This window comes from Suricata suricatta, chromosome 16 (genome assembly GCF_006229205.1).
Source record: "Suricata suricatta isolate VVHF042 chromosome 16, meerkat_22Aug2017_6uvM2_HiC, whole genome shotgun sequence".
NCBI classification, from domain to species: Eukaryota; Metazoa; Chordata; class Mammalia; order Carnivora; family Herpestidae; genus Suricata; species Suricata suricatta.
This window is the reverse complement of record NC_043715.1, coordinates 11,422,797-11,429,391: the sequence shown is the minus strand read 5'-3', so window position 1 is coordinate 11,429,391 and position 6,595 is coordinate 11,422,797. Positions and strand designations below refer to the sequence as shown.

The following is a 6,595-nucleotide window of genomic DNA, read 5'->3' as shown; positions in this document are numbered from 1 at the left end:
GAGAGGCGCCTCCGACTGGCCGCCAGGGTCTCCTGTCGCGCGGGAGCGAGTCCGGAAGCCCGGGCGGGTGCGCGCGTGAGCAGGCCCCGCAGGCGCGGGGCGAGGCCAGGGGCGGGGCCGCACACACCTGGCGGCGCCCCGAAGCCGCGTGCCGAGTGTCTGAGCAGCACCTGGTGCGGGGAAGAATGAAAACGCCAGCAAGTTCCTGGTGCACACGGCGTGCCAAAACAGAGCTCTGACCTCTTTGCAAAAGCCTTTTCGGCTAAATCTTACTCTAATCCGCACACCTAGCCTGTGACGTCACTAGTATCTCAGTTGCGACTGAAGGAAAAACCGGAGGCTCAGATGGGTGGAGTATCCGAACCTCCCGATATTTTGTGTGAGTGGCACATGCTTTTTTCATTTGCCTTTTGATTTTGCTCCCTGGTAGTTTTGCCTTGCAGGCGTTTTGAATTTCTCTATAGTTGAATTTACTGCTCTTGCCTTACATGACACTCAGAAGTCTTTACTACTTTGAGAATATGCAAGTTGACTTATGATTTCCACTGGTACTTTAGAATCATTTGCATTAAAAATATGCCAGTACTTTTTTATGATTCTATTAATGACTGCATTTAATTAGGGGGTATGGACAACTTTATGGTGTTGGATCTTATTGTAGGCGTTTCTAGTGTTCAAGACCTGTTTTGTTTTGGCGCCCGTAATGGCACTTTATACTCTTTACAAAAATTTGTCATTTAAAGAAGTTCATCATTTTTCTTTATCCTTATGTAGTTTATTGATGAAGATGAAATCATTTTTCCATGATTTCGTACTTTTTCTCCTGTGTTTGTTATTTTTCACTGTTCTTATTTGTCTATTTGGGATCCCCCCCTTTTTTTTGTTTTTGCCTCCTTAATTGGCATAGCTAATGGTTATCTATTATTTTTAAAAAATGTTTTTAAGTGTGTTTCTTTATTTTGAGAGACAGAGACAGCATGAGCAGGGGAGGGACAGAGAAAGAGAATCCCAAACTGGCTCCACTCTGTCAGCACAGAGCCAGACTCAGGACTCAAACTCACTAACCCCACTAACTGGAAGATCATGACCTGAGCCAAAATAAAGTCCCACACTATGTTTAACTGACTGAGCCACTTGGGTGCCCCTTTATTTTTATTATTAAAGAATAACTCTTTGATATCTATAGTATCTGTAGTAGTGTCTCCTCCATCATTTTTGATCATGGTAATTAGTGTCCTTTTTTTTTTCCATTTTGGTCAATGTGAGTAGAGGTTTATTGATATTATTGATCTTTTCAAATAACCAGGTTGTGGGTAATTGAATTTCTCCATTGTTTTTCTCTTTTGAGGGACTTTAAAAAATTTATTTATTTTGAGAGACAGAGACACTATGACAGTGCATAGTAGCCGAGGTAGGGGGTAGGTGGGGGGAGGAGGGAGAATCCCAGCAGGCTCCACCCTGTCAGTGCAGAGCCCCAAGTGGGGCTTGAACTCACATACTTGAGATCATGACCTGAGCTGAAATCAAGTGTCAGATACTCACCCAGCTGAGCCAGCCAGGTGCCCTTTATTGATTTCTGTGCTTAACTTTATTATTTCCTTCATTATGCTTGCTTTGGGTTTAATAAATTTATTTTTTCTGGTTTCTTAAGGTGGAAGCTGAGGTAATTGATTAAAATCTTTATTTTCTAATGAGTTTAATGCTATAACTGTTTATAGTTACAGTTAATATAGGTAATAGCTTAATACTGTAAATCTATTTTAGCTATAGCCCTCAAATTTTGAGATGTTGTGCTTTCATTTTTATTCACTTCTGTTTTGTTTTGTTTTGTTTTAACTCGTGACTTCCTTTTTCAACCCTTGGTTATTTAGAAGTTTGTTGTGTAATTTCCAAGTATTTGGAAAGAAGGAATTAACAAATTTCTCTCTATGAATTGATTTTTAGTTTAATTCTATTTCCGTAAAAGAATATACTTTGTTACAAATTTTAGTTCTTTAAAACTCGACGTTTATTTTGTGGCCAAGAATATGCTCTATCGAGGGAATTTTTAATATGTAATTTAGTGACTATTATGCTGTTGGTGGTGGAATCTTCTATAAATGCAAAATGAGTCAGGGTGGTTGATAGCATAGTTCAATTCTTCTATATCCTTACTGGTTTTATATCTACCTGTTACATCACTGAGAAAAAAGTATTGATATCTCCAACTATAATAGTGAATGTTTCTATTTTTTTCTGTCAATTTTGCTTCTTGTATTTTGAAGTTCTTTTGTTAGGTACGTATACATTTAGGATTGTTATGTCTCCTGGTCTTTTGATACATTCACCAGTTGTTTATAACAGTGATATGTAATATCACTCTGTCTCTGATAATATTATTCTGAAATGTACTTTGATATTAATAGAATCACTTTCTTTTGGTTAGTGTTTCCAAGGCATACCTTTTTTCAGCCTTTTACTTAAAAAAAATTTTTTTTTAATGTTCTATTTATTTTTGATACAGAGAGAGACAGAGCATGAGAGGGGGAGGGGCAGAGAGAGGAGTAGGCACAGAACCAGAAACAGGCTCCAGGCTCTAAACTAGCTGTCAGCACAGAGCCTGAGGCGGGGCTCGAACCCACAGGAACGTGAGATCTGACCTGAGCCGAAGTCGGAGGCTTAGCCGGCTGAGCCACCCAGGCGCCCCTCAGCCTTTTACTTTTGATCTAGCTATGTTTTTATATTTGAAACAAACTGCTTATAAACAGCACATAATTGGCCTTCCTTTTTTATCCAGTTTGACCATCTTAATCATTTAATTGGTGTATTTATACCAATTATTAATATGGTTCAGTTAAAATCTACCATCTTGCTAGTTTTTTTCTACTTGTCCTAGTTGGTCTTTATATTTAACTCTTTTTCCAACTACTTTTGGATTAGTTGGTACTTTTGTGATTTCATTTTTTTTCTTCACTATTGGCTTATCATTTATACACCTTAAAAATTTCTTTTGTAGTTGCCCTAGGGTTAATCACAGTGGACCTTTAAATAACATTATATTATTTTATGTATAATATAGGATCCTTACAGTATATTCCCAGTTTCATCATTCATCTTTTGTACTATTGTCATATGTTTTAGTTTTACATATGCTATAACCCCACAAAACTTAGCTATTTTTTGACAATCAGTTATCTTTTAGAGTGATTAAAAGTAAAAAAATGTCCTTCAGAGTCATCTTTATTTTAACCATTCCTAAAGATCTTTAGTTCTTGTGTAGATTCAGGTTTTTGTCTGGTATCTGATCCCTTCTACCTGAAGAACTACTTTAAATATTTCTTCTAGTACAAGTCTACTGGTAATGAATTCTGTTTTTATTCAAAAAGGTTTTAATTTCACTTTCATTTTTTGAAGGATGTATTTGCTGGGTATAGAATACTGGGTTGAAAGTTGCTCCACTTTTTTTTTTAAGTACTTTAGGGGCACCTGGTTGGCTCAGTTGGTTAAGGATCTAACTCGATTTTGCCTCAGATCATGATCACACAGTTTGTGGGATTGAGTTCTGCCTTGGAGTCTGTGCTGACAGTGAAGAGGCTACTTGGGATTTTCTCTGCTCCTTCTCTGCTTGTTTTCTCTCTCTCTCTCTCAAAATAAATAAACTTAAAAAATAATAAATAGAGGTGCCTAGGGGGCTCAGTTGGTTGAGTGACTAACTCTTAATTTTGGCTCAGGTCATGATCTCATGGTTCATGAGTTCAAGCCCTGCATTGGACTCCACACTAACAGCATGGAGCCTGCTTGAGATTATCTGTCTTCCTCTCTCTCTGTCTCCCCTCTGCTCATGCTGTGACACTCTCTCTCTCTCAAAAATAAGTAAAACATAAACGTAAATAAATAATAAAGTACTTTAAAGATGGCGCTGCATTGTCTTCTGGCTTGTATAGTTTCGGATGAGAAATTGACTGTGATTCTTTGTGTAGGTCCTCTATATAATGTGTCATTTTTCCCTCTGGCTGCTTTCCAGACTTTCTCTTTAACCTTGGTTTTCAGTGGTTTGAATATGTTTCTTTTTTTTTTTTTTTCTTTTCAGTGGTTTGAATATGATATCTTACATATTTTTTTGGTTTGGTTTGGTATTTATCCTGTTTAGATAAACTGAGCTTCTTAAATCTGTAGTTTGATATCATTCATTATTTTTTGAAAATTCTTTATTTTATTGCTAAAATTCCAAAGATTTTATTTATTTGTCCCTTGTATGCTGCCTATCAAATACCTAAAATAAACAGACTTCTAATTCATTAATTTGATCATTGATATCCCCTGATATTCCCTGGTCAACCCCCAATCCAGTTTTTTTTAAATATTTTATTGTCAAGTTGATTTCCATACAACACCCAGTGCTCTTCCCCACAAGTGCCCTCCTCCATCACCACCATCTCTTTTCCCCCATCCCCCTTTCCCTTCAACCCTCAGTTCATTTTTAGCATTCAGTAGTCTCTCAAGTTTTGCATCCCTCTCTCTCCCCAACTCTGTTTCCTTCTTCCCCCCCCCTGGTCCTCCATTAGGTTTCTCCTGTTTTCCTGTTAGACCTATGAGTGCAAACATATAGTTTCTGTCCTTCTCTGCCTGGCTTATTTTGCTTAGCATGACACCCTCAAGGTCCATCCACTTTCCTACAAATGGCCATATGTCATTCTTTCTCATTGCCATGTAGTACTCCATTGTGTATATATACCACATCTTCTTGATCCACTCATCAGGTGATGGACATTTAGGCTCCCTCTATGATTTGGCTATTGTTGACAGTGCTGCTATGAACATTGGGGTACCTGTGCTCCTATGCATCAGCATTTCTGTATCCAGTTTTTTTTTAAATTAAATAGTTTATTACCAAGTTGGTTTCCATATAACACCCAGTGCTCTTCCCCACAAGTGCCCCTCTCCACCACCCCTTTTCCCCCCTCCCTCTTCAGCCCTCAGTTTGTTTTCAGTACTCAAGAATCTCTCATGATTTGCCTCACTCCCTCTCCCTGACTCTTCCCCCACTTTCCCCTTCCTATGGTCCCCTGTTAGGTTTCTCCTGTTAGACCTGTGAGTGATAACATATGTTATATGTCCTTCTCTGCCTGACTTACTTCGCTTAGCATGACTCCCTCTAGGTCTATCCACTTGGCTACGAATGGCTAGATGTCATTCTTTCTCATTGCCGTGTAGTATTCCATTGTGTATATATACCTCATCCTTTTTTTTTTTTTTGCTCCATCCCTCCTTTTTTCTTTATTTTTCTTTATTTTTTTCCCTACATCCTCTTTATCCATTCATCGGTTGGTGGACATTTGAGCTCTTTCCATGATTTGGCTAATGTTGAAAGTGCTGCTATGAACACTGGGGTCCATATGCCTCTATGCATCAGCACTTCTGTATCCCTTGGGTAGATCCCCATCAGTGCTATTGCTGGGTCATAGGGGAGTTCTATTGATAGTTTTTTGAGGAACCTCCACACTGTTTTCCAGAGCGATTGTACCAGTTTACATTCCCACCAACCGTGTAGGAGGGGGCCCGTTTCTCCACACCCTCGCCAGCATCTATAGTCTCTTAATTTGTTCATTTTAGCCACTCTGACTGGCGTGAGGTGGTATCTCAGTGTGGTTTTGATTTGTATTTCCCCGATGACGAGTGATGCTGAGCATCGTTTCATGTGCCTGTTAGTCATCTGGATGTCCTCTTTGGAGAAGTGTCTGTTCATGTCTTCTGCCCATTTCTTCACTGGGTTACTCATTTTTCAGGTGTGGAGTTTGGTGAGTTCCTTGTAGATTTTGGATACTAGCCCTTTATGTGATATGCCATTTGCCACTATCTTTTTCTGTTCTGTCAGTTGCCTATTAGTTTTGATTGTTTCTTTGCAGTGCAGAAGCTTGTTATCTTGATGAAGTCCCAATAGTTCATTTTTGTTCTTGATTCCCTTGCCTTTGGGGATGTGTCGAGTAGGAAATTGCGATTGAGGTCAAGGAGGCTGTTTCCTACTTTCTCCTCAAGGGTTTTGACGGTTTCCTGTCTCACATTCAGGTCCTTCAGCCATTTTCAGTTATTTTTTGTGTGTGGTGTAAGAAAGTGGTCTAGTTTCATTCTTCTGCGTGTTGCTGTCCAGTTCTCCCAGCACCAGCTGTTAAAGAGGCTGTCTTTTATCCATTGGATACTCTTTCCTGCTTTGTCAAAGATTAATTGGCCGTACACTTATGGGCCCAGTTCTGGGTTCTCTATTCTGTGGTTCTCTATTGGTCTATGTGTCTGTTTTTGTGCCAATACCATAGTGTCTTGATGAGGACAGCCTTGTAGTAGAGGCTAAAGTCTGGGATTGTGATGCCTCCCATTTTGGTTTTCTTCTTCAATATTACTTTGGCTATTCGGGGTCTTTTGTGGTTCCATACGAATTTTAGGATAGTTTGTTCTAGCTTTGAGAAGAATGCTGGTGCAATTTTGTTTGGGATTGCATTGAATGTATAGATTGCTTTGGGTAATAATGACATTTTCACAATGTTTATTCTTCCAATCCATGAGCATGGGATGTTTTTCCATTTCTTGGTGTCTTCTTCAATTTTTTTCATAAGCTTTCTGT

At 39.0% G+C, this 6,595-nt stretch overlaps 1 protein-coding gene across 6 annotated transcripts in view; it reads left to right on the top strand.

Moving 5' to 3' along the window:
* Positions 1-6,595, top strand: part of ZFP1 (ZFP1 zinc finger protein) — a 50,194-nt gene that overhangs the window by 19,962 nt on the left and 23,637 nt on the right. Inside the window, exon 2 of one of the 6 annotated variants that reach the window (XM_029924864.1) lies at positions 292-379. The exons of 4 other annotated variants lie outside the window; for them this stretch is intronic. The gene's annotated coding sequence lies outside the window, so the exon portion shown is untranslated. Of the gene's footprint in view, positions 1-54; positions 380-6,595 lie in introns of those variants that run through there. One more of the 6 variants, XM_029924868.1, reaches the window with a different exon arrangement.